Below are 16,744 nucleotides of genomic sequence, written 5' to 3' on the forward strand. Positions count from 1 at the left end.
TGTACATCAGTGCCACAAAAGCATGATATCACACTTATTATGAGGCTCCTAAAAAGGAAAACACAGCTAAATGTGGAGGTGAGGTGAGCACCTCTTTCTTCTTTAAAGTGAAAATCCTAAAGCTATGTCTTAATTATTAAGAATAAATTTATTTCCTTCCAAATGAATTGCATTCTATGGAAACCTCATCTATTTTTTTACCATATTGTTCGTGCTGATGAAGTTCAAGAAAAGGTAGTACCAGCTGCTCCTTGTGAGTGTCCCTGATCAGCTTCACCTAAGCCCTAATTGAGCTCAGCCCCAGTGAAGAGGTGATAAAGGAGTGTTGATTGTTTACCTTCCCCTTGGCTCCCTCTCCTGAACTGATGTTGGATCTGTGTGGTTTTTTTTGGTTTTTTTTGTTTTGGTAGCTGTCTCCTGGATGGGGTTCTCCAGGGTGCATTGTACATTTCCAGCTCTTTGTCCTCTGCTGCTCTTGAGAAGATCCCTGGATAAATTCTGGGCTTGCTTTGCTACTTGCTGTGCCTGGAGCATCTCTAGAGGCTGCCTGATCTTTGTCCTGCCTCCACTGCATTGTCCTCAGCAATTAAGAAATTTTATGCTCAAGTGCTTGGCAAAGGTAAGAGGAAAATGTGTAGCTTGCAATTAACCTGGTAATAATAGAATCAGCAAAGCCTGATTGTGCTTTTCCCCACTCCCCTATAGTCTAATGATTATGGTGTTTTGAAGATGTTTCCCATTTCTTTCTCCCATGTGGAATATCTGCATGCCTGCCCTTGTGCATCCCTCAGGTATGCTGAAAGGCATTAAATGTCTGGTTTTCAGTTGCATGTGTACTCTCAGCTACCTAGAAAAGGCCAAGCAGCCCAGATAGCCTGTGGTGCAGTCTTGTTCTTGGGATGGGTGCAGGTAACTTGCAGAAATCATTATAATTGCAGTGGCAAGGGTGTTAGGAGAAAAAAAATGAAAGGTTTGGGATGAAGTTTTTTCAAGAAGGTTTGCATCAGGAGCTTTTAGGGACTGCACAGAGAGGCAGCTGGAGGTGAGGATGGTGCAGAGCATTCCTGGTACTGGACTGTTCCTGTCCAGGTGCACCCTCCTGCCTCTCAGGAGTGCTCCTGGACTCCTTGGATCTCCTGGGCTTTTGCTGGAGGAGTTTCACAGCTTGTCCTGGATGTGCAGCCAATGCACTCTTATCTTTGTGTCCCTTTTGAAAAGGGCAGTGTGGGAAGGCTGAGCTGGTTCATGTGGAGTTATGGGTTCAAGGACCAAGCTGTTCCTACACTTTTTCTTCTGTGGCTTTATTGCTCTTATGACCCCTAGTAAACTTTCTGGAAAAGAACCTGAAGCTAATTAAGTGGGTCATTTTTGTGGCATTGGTTAAATGGGAAATGGAATTTGGTCATTTTTGCACAGAGGTCTGGCAGCAGTTGGAACCCACGGCTGGAAAATAAGAGGGAAGAGGTCTGAAATAGGTTTCAGAAGAAACACATTTGTTTAAAATGAGGGTTTACAGATCTGTGTGCCTGGATTGGAAATATGTGCCTTCACACATCCTGCTCTCAGTTGTGAGGTAGCTCTTCAGGCATCTGACCCTGTGGGGAATTTTCAAAGCTGTGTGAGGACACTTAATATTTAATACCCCAACACCCTGCCTCTCCTATTGCTGCATAACTAATAATGTGAACCTGAATTGATTAGATGCCATCATTGCCTCAGGAAAGGGATAGTTAAGTTGCCTTTTGTGCTGTGATGTAGCTGTAGGCATTCTGGTTTATTTTGGCAGTGGCTTGGACCTGAAACAAACTTGGTTAATTTGATATCAAAACAATTGGGTCCCTTATGCAGTTTATAATGGGTTTTGCAGTAGTTGCTTACTTATAAAGTTGATTTCTTTGTCCATTGGATGTGGTTCATAACTGTATGGTCAACATGATTAAACATAATCATTGGTGGATTTCTGGGTTCAAAATCCAAATGCAAATCTGTGCTTAGTTCTGTTGTCCAGACTGAGATGTAGAAAGGGTAGGTGTGACAGTGAGTTTATTCAATATTGACAACACTGAAAATTCCAGTATCATGAGCCAAACTCCTCCAAAATTCTGTACTTGGTTTAAGTTAATGAGACTTAGAAAAATATCTAGTCATCCATTTTCCCCCTCTCTGCAATAGTAATTATTATTCATTATTTCCAATGAAGCCTGTAATTCTCCCATGAGCTCTTGTCTCCAGGTGCTCTCAAAATATTGCCAATTATCAAAAAACTTGAAGTAAAATGTTATTAGTCCTTCTGTCTCTAAGCTAGAACAATGGACCTGTTAAAATATTTATAGTTAATGCTAGGGCAGCCTGTGGGAATTTGGTCTGTGAGTTTCATTCAGACTTTTACTTCATACATATATATTTCTGCTCTTACTGAGTGTTTGTTTTGAGCTGGGGTTTTGGACAGTGAAGAATATTGAAATATTTGTTTAGCATAGCATTCACCTAATGCTCAGGGAAGTGTTTCCTTGCTGGTTGGCTCTAGAAGCCTCAGATGGCCAGGATGCTTGCCCAGATCATCCAGGGAGGAGATTTATTTTTATTTTTTTTAATGGCAGGTGCAAATTGTGGTAATCCTGACTTGCAATGTTCATTTGCACTGGGGACATCTTCCCACCCTGTTGAAGTACCACAGAAATTGGTGAAGGCTTCCTTCAGCTGTTTGTATCTTAGATGATTACTTTTTTCTAAGCACACACTGGATCTTCACCCAAAAATTAGCAAAAATTAGGCAGGACCTAATCAGATAAGTATTTCTACCTGAACCAACTGTGAGTTGTGTGAAACCACACTAACAAAACAGTATTGGTTTCTTCTTCTCTCCAGGAGAATCAGTCCTCACAGGAAGAGGATGCTGCTGCTTTCAGTTTATCAATAGAGTGTGCTCAGACCTGGTTTTGTTTTTTTTTTGTTTTTTTTGCACAAGTTTTATTTCAGAGGACTTTGCTAATTCTTCAGTCTCTTTCAAACTAGACAAACCCATGTAATCAAACTCAGATTCAGTGTTCTGCTTACCTGCTGTTGCCCAAACCCATAGACTCTGTTTGCCCTCAAGCTTTTTTTGCCTTTTGGCAGCTGTTCTCATTCCAATTACAAAATATCCTTGGAAATTCAATACCTCAGTTTTCTATTATTTAAATTATGGCTCACATTGTAGTTCAATGAATTTAATTAAAGCATTTCCTTACACACGTGGTGTCCATGTGGATAGGGAATAAGAACTTTTAATCTTAAAACTGGCCATGTGTAATAGTTACAGCACAAGAGATCATTCCTCATTGCATCCTTCAGGTGAGATGAATGCTCCTGTTGCCTGGAGGAAGACATAATCTGCATGAGCTGGCTTTAAATCCTTAGGTAGCAGAGGGAATAACCTGTTTTAAATAACCATATTGTGAGATCTTTGTGGGATATTGGAGGGGTGGGCCAGGACCTGCAGTTCTGGGGTTACCCACTAGAATTGAGGATATTTCTGCCTCAGCCCTGGGGCTCTCACCAGAGCTGCTGGTGCTGGAAGGGGGCTGTGATCAAAAGTCTCACTTTTTGTCACAATGAAGGCTTGCAGATCTCAGTGGTAATTTTGCTTTGCTTGTTCCCAGGGCAAGGGGAAGTGAATTTTTAAGAAGTAGGGCCTGCCATTATTATGGGGTGGGGGATGAAGAAGTTGTCAATATTTTGTGCTGCTGGGAGGTGAAGTTTAAGGTGAAGTTTAATTTATTTAGCCATAAATAGCACAAAGGTGCTTTTGCACTTTTGGGGTGGCTGCAGGCTCTGCAGTAGTGTCTTTGCTCTCTTTCCAAGCCTGGAGTGATTAACTCTCTTTCCTTTGCTCACCATTCTATATGTGTCCCTAGAAAAATTACAAAGTGAATGCAAACCCAGCTCCTACATATTTAAGATAACACAAGTAAACACATGCAGCCAAGTGGTAGCTGTATTTCATATACAGTCAAGTCTTCTAAAAGGCAGGAAACTTGAAAATTGTGAAATATGCAATTTCACCAATTTCCAAACCATGTACTTCACTGGTTTTCAATGCTTTTGCAAAGCAGTTTTCTCAATCCCTATTTCAATATAAGTGATTTTAATTCACCATGATCCTGTTGCTATATGGATTTGACCTAACAATTTAGCATTCTAGTGAGAAATGCAACCAACTACTTGCATTAAAAACCCATTTAATTAATCAGGTTCTTCCCTTCCCTTGGTAATAGCTCCAAATGTGGGTATGGACACTCCTTGCCTCCTCTACTTTAAAAACTGGCAGAAGGTTTGCATTATTTGGAGAGTAGTTCAGCAGCTTCTTTTTGGGCAAGTGTTGCTAAATGAGAGGAAATATCAGTAATTGTGGCAATTCTGGTATGATGTTGGTCACTTTCTTGGATGCAGAGTAGTAAGAGGCATGTTCAGGATGCAAATTGTGTCCATCATGTTCTTGTGCAAGGGAAGTGCTGTGCAGTAAATACAATTATGACACCATGAAGTCTGACTCTGTGGTATCATCTGCCCTTGACTGACTGTGATAACACTGAGTCAAATCACTGGTGTGGCTTCATAAACCAAGGAAAAGCAATTTTTAATGATAAACTAATTAAGAGCACAACCACAGGACCTCTGTAGCCTTGGAAATGGGCCAATTATAACATTCTTCTTTGCTGAAATATCCTAACAAAGAAGCTACTTTAAGCTAAGTGTAATCCATGGTTAGCTTATAGTTAATTGATTGTTTTCCAGAGTGCTGATTTTTGTAGCTCTTCCATCCAAAATTATTTTAAAATATGTCTCAACATAGTAACTGTGCTTTCAGCTACCAGGGTGCTGTCATCTCTGAGTGAAGTATGGTGCCAGTGTGACTTTGCCATGTTTTAATTTCTCCATTGCCTTTCCATGATATCAGTGAGAACAAATGTGTTACCAGCTGCACTGGGCACAAACAGATTCCAGTTGCATCTGGCAAGAATTTGGGTGAAATCTACTTTGAAGTACAACTTGGAAGAACTTGTTCTGCTTTAATAGCAACAAAATTCCAGAACATGGGTTTCCTGAGCCCTTTGGATGTGGAAAGCCATCACAAACGTGATGTGAGTGATTTTCAGTCAGCCTGCCTTTCCTTGGAGGAGATCCTGAGCAATAAAAGCAGTGTGCTCTATTTATAACTCAACAGACACAAGCAGTACCAGTGTCTTTGGCCACTTTTATTTTTGTTGTGTTGTTTGCAGAGCAGTTACTAAGATGCTCTGTTTTGGAAGTGCAGAAGCAGCTGTGCAATTCCAGCAGCTAAAGGCTGAAAGGATGCACTGCTGGTCTCTGCAAGTTTGTGCTCCTGATGGATCATTAGCATTAATTACTTCTTGTGTCCTACTCTGATGGATGAGCTCTGTCACCACCCTGCTGAGGGGTGAAGCTGTTCCTTGACTTGCTGCAGCCCTTGTGGCACATTTCACCTGCAGTGCAATTACTGTTAATTGCTGGTGTGCATTAGCACAAGGCACCACACTCTTGTATCCTCTGCCAGTGCTTGGGCTCTCGTGGGTGACCTGCAGCCTTGCAGGGAACTGTGAAAAGCATCCCTGCTGCTCAGCTGGCTCGTTTCAAGGGAAAGCAGATCCTAGGAAGAGTTTCCTTCCACTCCCCTTATATGAAAGGAGTATCTTGGGAAGCTTGGAGTGGCTCTTTGAGTCTCAAGGAATACATGGCAGCCAGCCAAAAGACAACCCAAATCCTTTAAGCTGCTTGTTAGCCTACGTGTAGTGGTTTTAATTTGCTAATTTGGGATTTCCTGGCCAATGCACCAATTATTGTAGTGGGTCTAGTGTCTAGGGACATGTGCAGGTTGGCACACAAGATAAAGAGCCACAGAAATAGAGGCCCTTTGGCAGGGATTGAGTTTTAGGGAGATCTGAAGGCATTTATGGTCACAGCCCAGTTTCCTGTGGCAGTCTGTGTAATCTTTGCAGTGTTGTACAGCAGGTCTGCCACTAAATCAAGCAAGGGGGCAATTTATCCACGTGGAAACTTGTTTCCTTTCTCTGGTCACCCCTTTGAAGCTGTTTGCTTGTGACACAAAGGGGTGCTCAGGTTGTTTTAAATAGAAATTCTTTTCATCAGTGGCTTTAACTGTACAAATAAGCTGCTTTACTGAGCCTAGGCACCAAACATTCAATTTGGAAACCAAATATTTTTGTTGTTGTTTTATGCATCTGCAGCAATAAAGATTTTGCAGCACATCTTTATTAAAATCATCTTTTCCTATGATCCCATGTTTCTTTTCTCCCTGTGTCCCTGGTTGGTTCCAGCAGTTAGTGTGGGCATTTCCCATGGTTGTCTGTTTAGGAAATCAGCCCATTTGTGATGCACTACCTTTTTGTAGGTGTAAGATTTTAATTTTTTCTTTAGATTCTATACCTATTGCCGTGCATAACAATTCCTGCAGCTCCAGATATTAGTTTCCAAACTAATTTTATTTAAAAGTAATTCAAACAGCTTGAAAAAAACCAGGACACACTGCAGTGGCAAATTACCAAAGTCTGGACTGATCCCCATGTTCTGGATGTCAATATAATTTAAAAAAATTTAATCTGTATTTGATATTCATTTTGGGTTTCATTCTAGCTTGGAACCTGTAGGCCATTACTTTATAGCAACTTGTACATTTTGGAGAGCAGAGCTCTACTGAGATCTCAAGTACTTTGCCTCTCTTAGAGTTTAAATTAGTTTATTAGAGAATATGTTCAGTTATTTAGTGTTTATTTCCATAAACTTTGTTCAGAGCTGTGGCTGCCTGAGGCATGGGTTTGATGGATGGACTGCTTAGTGAGAAAGGAATAGCCTGGATGGTCACACAGGGCTGTGGTTTGATGGGCAAGTGCAGAGCAGAGATAATTGATATTCCACAGAGTTCAGGTTGTACAACTAAAGGGAGCCTGCAAGAAAGCTGGAAAAGGACTTTTTACAAGGACAGGCAGTGCTAGGACAAGGAGAATGGCCTTAAGCTGAAAGAGGGAAGGTTTAAATTAGATATCAGGAAGAAATTCTTCAGTTGAGACATGGAAATACATTATCCAGAAGAGCTGTGGATACCCCCATCTCTGGAAGTGTTCAAGGCCAGGCTGGATGGGGCACTGAGCAACCTGGTCTGGTAGAAGGTGTCCCTGCCCATGGCAGGGAGGTTGGAATGAAAGGATTTTTAAAGTTTTTTTCAACCTAAACCAATCTATGATTTTATCTATGTGCGTATTTTTTGGTTAGCATTGCCTGGTAACTCAGAGCATTATTAATCTGTTAAGAGATTTTTTTTTTTTTTTAAGGTTGCTTATCCTGTGGAATTTGCTTGATGTTCTGTGACTGCTGTATCCTTAGGAGACCAAACACTGGAAGTATGTGGTGCTTGAGACAGCCTGAACCAGATGTTCCCCACTCATCCTGAAACTGCTGCAGTGCTGCCAGGTCCCAAAGGGAGAATCTGAGCTGAGCTTTGTGTGTGTTGAGCCCCAGTAACTAGGGAGACCCAAGGAACTCTGCTGCATCTCACCCTGGTCTCTTTAGGGGGGATCACACAATTCCCTGAGTTTAAAGGGACCCACAAACATCACAGAAGTTTTACAGCCCCAGGAATGTCACCATGTGCTGGAGAGCATTGTCCAAATGGTTTTCTTCACTGGCAGGTTTGGTGCCAGGACCATTCCCTTGGGGAGCTTTTTCTAGTGCCTGGGGGAAGAACCTTTTCCTAATATCCAACCTCAGCTTCCCCTGCCACAGCTTTGTGGCATTTTCTCCAGTCCTTGCCATTATAATGATATTTTTACAACTTATAAGGAGAAGATATTAGGTTCATTGCTAGCCAAGCATCCCTGCCTTTGGTGACAAGTAAAACTGGCTCAGATTGCTCAAACTTCAAGTGAGACAGAATAATACTTGCAAATATTTCCTGGAGTCAGTATTGAAAGTTTTCCTGCTGTTCTGAGGTGTGGACCCCAAGTTCAGCCCTCCCCACCTTTGAGATTCAAGTCCCACAGGTGTAAACAATTTTTCTAAGTTAGTGGTAGCTGTATTTATATTGTGTTGGATCCTTCCCAGAGTGAGTAGATTACTGGAGATGTACATGATCCCCCTGAAGGAGCAGAGTTGTATAAAATTCTCCTATATCTCTTATGTAACCCATTCTAGATTTCAATTACCTTAATGCTATTAAATGCCTTTTTTTTTAAAACTTGGCATCAGAGAAATAAATGTGATTTATTTCTGGACCAAGGAGAGCATGAAATCTGCTCTCAGAAGCCTGGCTCTTTCAGTAGTGGTGGGAAATAACAAGAAATAAACATTGTCACTTTCTCATTAATGCAATTACCATAGCCTATCAAACATGTGCTGATAAATTTGAGAGGCTACTATTCATTAGCCATATACATTCATTAGTGTAGCAATCATCAAATAAAAAGGGGAGTGTCCAGGGGAAAAAATCCAGAGAACAAGAGCTCACATTATACAGAGCTATGATGATAAATGTCTCCTGTGGCATAATTTTAACTCTTACCATCTGTTATTCCCTGTAGCCATAGCAACTTAAAATAAATATTAAAAATAGTCTGAAACCAGGAAAAGCACAGCAGGGAATGTCTGTCCTGAAAGAAAACAAACCCTCAGTATGACCAGGAAATAGCAGGAAAAAGGACTGATGAGAACTAGAGGAGGTTTAGCTGGGAGAATTTTCAATATGCAGGAGTGGGTGAGAGAAGGTTCCCAAGCCAGTGTTTATAAGCAGTTGTAGCTGAGCTACCAAAGCCCTATCAGATGCTCAGTGCTGTACTTGGCATCTGTTTTCAGCTTTGAGCTTGAAAAGTAATTTTACTTCAGCTTTTAGAAGATTTATATGTGCATAAATATGATTTTATGTTTTTGAGAGATACTTTTGTTTTGTTTTGTTTTTTGTTGCTGAGCTAGAGGGCCATGAGGAGCTGTTATAGCACAATCATTGTAAGCTGTGAGCACTACACTGGTGTTGATCAAATGATGCCATTCAAATATTATTAGAACTGAGTGTTTAGGCCAAAGGCAAGGCTTAAAAGAAGAGCTGCACTTTGATGCCAGGCCAGCACAGGAGCTGTTTCCAGAGGCTTCTTTCTGGAAAATACAAGAGCAGGAAAAGCTGATTTAGGAAAGAAAGGCTGGAAGACTGCACTTAGTGTCAGGGGCATGAAGAGTTGTTTAAATAATTGCAAGTGTTGTGAAATAAGAGAACAGTTCAAGAACCTAGGAACTTGACTCTTTTGGGGAGGAATTAAATCATTTGGGGATGCCCTATCTAAAGAAATCCTTGGTTGAAAAATGCATGGGAAGAGCAGCCCTGCTTGGGGAATTGCTGACTGTTCTGGGTGGGTCCTTGCCTTAGTCTAATTATCATGAAGATTTGTTTAGCTTCCTTGGTGAGTTTTTAGCATTCCCTTTCACTTGTTTGGCTGTCACTTCAAGACTCAATGCACATCTCATTTGACTCACAAACCAAGACTGGACATACAAACATCCAGGTGCCATCAAATTTAGGGTCTGTGGCTGGGCTCAAGCGCAAGAGACCCGAGGAACACAAATCAGAAATTTTCTTTGGTCCTGTTATGGCTGATGACCTGACAGGCAGATTTTTGTCTTCAGCCTTGTGGTTTGGTCTGTGACAATAACAAATGCTAATTCTAAAAGGCAGCCAAATGTAGGGGAGATCTGCCCCACCAGAACTGTAACTTACAGTGATAAAATGTCTTGAGTTCCAGTCACAACCACTGTATGTCTGAGTTTTCCTAGACTTCTTTTCTTCCCCTCTTCCATCTCAGGAACCTTGGTGTAGATTCAAGGTTTCTCACAAGGCTTCATATTCTTCCTGATGAGTTATTGATGACAGATATGAGGTGCCTCGTGCTGCTATGATCTGGTAAAATCTTTCCTGATCTTGCTGTGATACAGGAGAGACCTGTGCTGCTTTGTTCTTGCTGACACAGCTTGTCCTGGTCTGAGAAGCTTTTCTCTGAGACCTGATTCAGGTGGTGATAAAGGAACCAATACAATGACCTACAATAGTTTCAGTCTCTGTTGGTGCTGCTCTTTGTACTTGGTGGACAGACTGAAAATTCCCAAATCCTTCAACTGATCAATTAGCTCCACTCATTTCATCTGTGCTTCAAGCATTAATTCTGCAAAATGGTTGCTGTGGAACATCTAGAAAAAAATTGTGCAGTCTGCTGAACTTTACTCTTTTTTTTTTCTTTCCTCTTGTACTCCATTCCTGTCTGCTTATTTTTGTGGGGAATCCATGCTCATACTGAAGAGGTTTCTGGCATGCTGCAGGAAGGAAAGGGTTTCCCAGGAGTTCTGGGAACCAGCCAATTACTTGGAAGTCCTGCCGGAAGCACTGCTTGGAAGATGCACAGAAAACAATAAAACTTTGCAGCATTCTGCTCAAAACAGGCTGTTATTTAATAGTAAATCTAGTTAGATATGGTGGAGATGTGTGTGTGTGTGTGCTCTGACTGTGCTCAGTGTGCACATTACTTAACACAGGTCTTCTCTTGCTACTGCAGATAAAATATTTCCTGCTTTGAGGAATTTACAGCCTAGATGGACACTCCAGGAAGACCAAAAATCCAACAGCAGCTCAAGATGGAGTAGCTCATTTTAGGAAGTTTATCTCTATTTCATGATGGTGATGACATAATTTTTGCTTGGAGGAGCAGGATTTATGCTGATGTACTTTCAGCTTTTATGCCAATCTCCTTATGTATTGCATTAGACAGTCCCTGCTGCAAAGGTTTGAAATCTCAGCTAGATTAAGATATCTGATCCCTGCTTCCCAAAAATTCCTCTGTGTTGTCAAGTGAAAGCAGCAAGCTGATGGAAGACATAAAGTGTGCAGAAGGCCTGCCATATTTCACCATGATTTACTCTGACATCTCTGTGTAGCCAGTTGATTTTTCTCCTTTTGACCCAAACAGCAGTGTGAGTTCAGCAGTCAGCAGCACACATTCTTGAATGCATCTAGAGAATTGAAATTATTGTTTTGTGGGCCAAGTGATAGCCATGCAATTAGCATTTCCATCTGTGCAATCCCCTGCTTTGGTATGGTGGCAAACATGTAGCATGAAATCAGCTTATTTCAGCTGGGGGAGGAGAGCTGAGCTTGAGCTTCCCACTCTACAGTTTTGCTGTAGAATTTTACTTTTTAAGGAACTTTGTGGACCTTTGCAAAACTTCCATGTAGCTGCTTCCTGAAGTTATGCCTTGCCTTTAATCAAAACTGAATGCCCAGAAGTTCCCAACCTCCCTATTTGCACAGAAACCTTGTTCCACTTGGCTTTGAACTTGTGCTGTCCCCTCCATGAAAAGCCCTTGCTGTGTCTTCTTGTCCATTCTTTTACAGCATAGATTATTTATGTTTTCAAGCATACCTGAGTCTTGTTCTCCATGAACTGAAGTTTAGTTTGGACCCAGTTAAAACCTCTGTTTTGCATTCATAAAGGGTATGTGGATTTGTATTTATTAGAGAAACTTTTTTGAAGTTTAGTGCTAGATTTTTTTTTTTTTTTGACAGAATGCTATTTTGCAGTTAGCCATGTCATGCTATCTGAGCTGGAGATGTATCATCAAACTGTAAATAGCTTCCAAGTTGCAAAAGGTATTTTCTTCCTTATTCCAACCCCTTAGCTTTCTTTCTCTCTCTCTCTTTTTTTTTTTTTTTTCAGGCAGTAATAGTTTCCATGCTCATTCTTCAAGATCCCATGGATCTGGAGAGCTCATGGTGACTATCATTTTATTCTGCTGAGTACTTTAAAAGTTGTAATGAGACTGTGTGGTAAAGTTAATAGAGCCTCCTGGTTATTCTCACAGTACTTGTAAAAAATTACTTGTTGTCATGACTTCATATCCAGATGACTGTATAAAATTAGGAATACTCTTAATACTTGTTCTCCAAGATGTATATTTTTAAATTTATTGGTGCCATGAAAATGCAATCATTTTATCAGACAGATAACTTGGAACTTTCCAAATGCTGGTGAATAGCATGCCAAATCTTTTCAGTGCTCAATAATAAAGTTCAAAGCATAACACATTGGACACATGGGAAAAGTCTTTTGCAGGTGATTGATGTGCCAACCTTTCATTCTGCTTGTGCTTTGAGATGCAGATGATTTTTTTTAAGCAAAAGGTTGCAGGTCTTTCAGAATTTTTTATTTATACTATTTAGAAACTTAATGTTTTAACCATTAAGTTGAATGACAACTAAGTTTCATGTTGTCCCTTGCAGGAAAATCTTTAGGGCTTGGTGGAGTAAATGATTGTGCTCAGGGTTGTGCTGGGTCATCCACCCACCTTGTTATCTTGTGGTCTGTATTAATTAGATTTGTGTATAAGTAGCTTTGCTCCGGTTCTGTATTTTTTATTAATCAAGTGAGAAGTGGAAATTATAGGCTAGCATGGTTTTAATGAAGAATGGTCTTTATTCTTATACATACTGCTTACAGAACTTTATGCCATTATACAGTTTTGTCAGCCTATTTCAGGTAACTTTTTATGGATAAAAAAGTGATAGGCAAGACATTCACATGTATTTGTGAACTACAGTGCTGAAGTGTGCACCCACAGAAAGTGGTCACTTTGTTGTTTATAACTCTTCCTGCAAGGTCTCTCTAGCTCTTCCTTTGCCATCAGCTTCATCCTTCTTTTTCTTTTTTTTTTTTTTTTTTTTTCCCTGAGAAACTAAAATGGAAAAAACTGCCTTGAATGTGACTTGCTGTGCTGAAATGACCATGCTGCCAAAGTCAACCTTTCCCTGCAGTTGGCTAAATAGTCCCACTCTGAGGATAACACAGTCTGTCCTTACAGAACAAGAGTAACTGGGATGTTCTTGTGTGCCAGCAGGGAAAAGATGGTTCTGCTCCCTGATATCCTGATAGGAGGTTTGGATGTAACCTTTCAGACAAAAATTTTTCCAAGAGTCTGGCAATGTTTTGTTGGGTAACACAAAATTATGCATGCTATTCTGAGATTAGCTCTGCTGTTTGGAGCATGATGATAACCAGTTCCAAGGTCAAGGGTTTGGTCCCCACATGGGCCATTCACTTGAGGGGTTGAACCTGATAATCCTTTTGGGTGCCTTCCAACCTGGAATACTCTGTAATTCCTCATTAGCAAAAGCACAGGAAATGCATGCATGATATGAAATCACAGGCAAGTGAAATACATGTTTAAGATAATGTGCTCCTCTTGTTTAGCCCAGCTGTAAGAGGCTACTGGAGCTGATGGGATTTTTTTGCAAATTTGGGGCTCTTCCCAGGGTGGCTCTTTAGCATTATTAGAGGCCTCATGGCCTGTTTGTTATCTTTAGAAATATTGTCCTTGTGTTCATGCTTCCTGAAAGATGCATGGCTGCAAGCAAGAGCTCTGTACCTGTGCTCTGGCCATAATAGGAACTCTGATTTACCTGACACCTTCACTACCTAGAGAAGCCAGAATACTTTGCTTTTTTTTTTTTTTTTTTTTTTTTTTTTCCCCAGTGGAAGAACTTTGCAGTCAAAGGGATAGACTTAGCATTTCTACAATTTATTAATTGTCATATGAATAATCTCTACAGAAAAAAAACCCTACATTTTTAGATGTTAGTCACATGTGATTGCCTAACTGAGGCCCCACATAGTTTTGTAAAAGGTCATTAAAATGATCTTCTGAAAGTTGGTGGTCATATTTCACTATAGGCTTTGGTTGATATTAATGATGCCAAAGAATTACTGAAAAAAATAATAAATGCATGCCTGGGGAAAAAAAAAATCCTTAAGGCAAAAAGTACAAACAGCACCTACAAGTGTCTGATATTTCTTCTTTATCTGAAAATCTACACTGTGTACTCAATCAAATGTTCTCTCCTAGAGATGCAAAACTGTGTAGCTTCTGGCTTATCTGTCTAAAACACAGGGTTGAGAGCTGTTTCTGCCAATTGTTGATTTAGCAAGCTGGTGATGATTATCAACAGCATGAGAAGTGACAAGGGTCATCTTTGACTCACACAACTGCCTCGACTCAAAAACTCTGCAAGTGCTCTGAAGCTGCTCTCTCAAAATACCTCCCTCTGTTATTTTCTATTTAAATTCAACCCCCAAAGGTATGTGAGAGCTGCAGAGTGTTTTACTGCTGATATGATGTGCCTGTAAGTTGTGTTCTATGCCAAATTAAGCAGCAATACTTCTGTATGGCATACACTGTAATTAAATACAGAACCCAAGCCTCATGTTTGGCCTTGGAGATTTTGATTCAGTTGATTGTAGTGTTGGTGGGAAAATGAATTCCATAATTGAGGCTGAGATCTGATGTCCCTCATGGTATTTGAGTATTCAAATACAAAGTTTTGGGTGAAGTCCATTTCTAATATTCACGCTAATTTATCATTTTAACTGACATATTTGGATTCCTGAACAATTGAAGATTAAACAAAAGGAAAACAGGAAATTAAAGGATCTGATGGGTCCAATCCAAGTTCTGTGTGAGTCTCTCTCTCTACTGGCTTTAATGGAATGTGGCCCACTCTCTAGAAATAGTTCTTGACAAAAATTAATATGCCCCTAAAGTGAAACAGACCTGGGAAACAAAACTCAGCTCTTGGAATTGTCCAAACCAGAGGAAGTGCAAAGTGAAGCAAATTCCATGAGAATGTAAGAGAGAATTTATTTTTTCAGTCTTAATATTTAAGGAATGAACAACAAAGATAAGGTAGTGGTGATCTATCTGCTAATTAGAATAGTGCTGCAGATAAAGTAAAAATGGAAATTTTAAACATTCAGGGCCTTACTGGAATTGGGACAGTGGGATTTTGAAAGACATGATTTTTAGGATAGTGCTGGCATGATGTATCTCTTATTGACATAACAGCTGTAAATAACCAAAGGTGTGAAAAATTCAATATGATGCATCTTTTTGAAGTCTCAACATACCCACCTTTCATTGGGCAGAAAGAATTCCTCAATGAATGGCATTTTCCTTTGTTATTTTAATTTGTATGGAATTGTTTCTATCATGTAGAGTGATGTGACTTTTTTTGTAGTGGTGTTTTTGGCTTTGCAGTGTCATGTGAATGGCAATTGCCAGGATAAAAAAATTGGATCCTGGAAGTCATCCCAAAAAGCATAATGAAAAATATTTTGTCTTTTTTCTATGCATTTACTGCAGTGAGTCAGATGATGCAGGATCTCTTTGCAGTTCATTTTCTACCCCCTTTTTTTTTTTTTTTTTTCAGTTGAAGTTATTCTGTGTAGAGTGCTATTGCAGGAAATCCCCATTCTTCAAGCTGAGAGTAGTTTTAATGTGACTTAACTGGTGCCAGTCAATTTAGCTTTAAATGCAGTGGGCTTTAATCCTGCAGGAAAGCAGTGCTTTGTGTGAGAGAGGACATGAAAATTCAGTTTTTCTATGGGAAAAAACTGCAAGTGGGATGTGACAGTACTCAACTAATATTGGAAGAATACATTTATCAATTTGTGGAGCAAAACAGCTTCTAGATTGTTAGAATGCAACAAGGGGCATTTTCAGATTTTTATATGTATCTATATATATTTGTAATGGGTGGTTTCAAGTTATTTGTTTGGGGGTTGGTCACTTAGGTTTTTTCTCTTGAATTTTGGGCTCTGCTTTCCAATTCTCAGACCTCACAGTCCATGGTATTATTGGAATTGTGCTCCAAATAGTCAAATAGTTCCTGGACACACACCAAAAATCCTGAGGGTTTAAGTCAAGGAAATTCCCTCTTACCTTGCAGGCACTGGCAGGAGTAAATGCTGAGTGAAATCTGCATTAAATCACTCAATGCAGGATGCTCTGGTTAGGAAGAGGAGCATGTGATCTGTTCCTCCACTGTAAATGTTCCAGAAAAATGTCTTTGTTGAGTTTATAGGCAATTTATGGATTAATTTATTTACAGGCAATTCTCTGGTGCTCACCACTGCAATATCATCTCATTGCTCTTAGGGCATTGGTGCCTTTCATGGAAAAGGACAAATGTTTTTTCTCTTCAGAGTTTTGCAAGTGAGGGCACATCAGTGAAAATAATCTCAGGCCTAAATTGTTAATGTAACTAAAATAATGGGGTTTTCTTCTGAAGAATGCTGCTGTTTTGCAGCAGTTTTTGGCAGGTTTCTTAACAGAAATGGAATAATGAATGCACTCTTCATGTTTCCTAAAATGCATCTTGTATTAAATGTGAAATTAAATTTTTAAAAAATCTATTATGCATAGTTTTTCTGACTTGCAGCAGTGTTTATCTAGACATTTGCTTATTCTTGCAAAGGGCACATGCCACAGGGAAAGGCACATGCTTGGAAAATATTAATCCCTTTAGTGACCTCCTTCTGTCTCAATCCCCCAAAATTCTGATGACAATGGAAAGAATTTCACTCTTAACAAGAAAATTCTACTTAATGTTTAATTTGGGGGAGATGAAAGAAACATAACCATAATTTTTCTAAGTGAAATCAAAACATTGTGCTGAATGAAGTTCTCAAAATTTGGCCACTGCCTCTGCAGTCCCTAATGAGCCCAGGGTATAATTCAGATTTGTTAGCTGGGCTGCTTGAAGAACACCAGGAGAAACCAGAGTTAACTGAAAGACCAAGCCTCAAAAAAGTGATTTTTAGAGCCATTGGTCCTAGAAATCTTGAGAGGCTTAGTCTCTTCTATT

General features: G+C 39.9%; 1 protein-coding gene across 2 annotated transcripts in view; it reads left to right on the forward strand.

The window, feature by feature from the left end:
* Positions 1–404: 404 nt before the first annotated feature.
* CALD1 (caldesmon 1) overlaps positions 405–16,744 on the forward strand; it is a 190,435-nt gene continuing 174,095 nt past the window's right edge. For both annotated transcript variants that reach the window (XM_079304064.1, XM_079304067.1), the window contains exon 1: positions 405–619. The gene's annotated coding sequence lies outside the window, so the exon portion shown is untranslated. The remainder of the gene's footprint in view (positions 620–16,744) is intronic.

The sequence above is a fragment of the Erithacus rubecula genome (genome assembly GCF_903797595.1).
Source record: "Erithacus rubecula genome assembly, chromosome: 4".
Lineage (NCBI taxonomy): Eukaryota > Metazoa > Chordata > Aves > Passeriformes > Muscicapidae > Erithacus > Erithacus rubecula.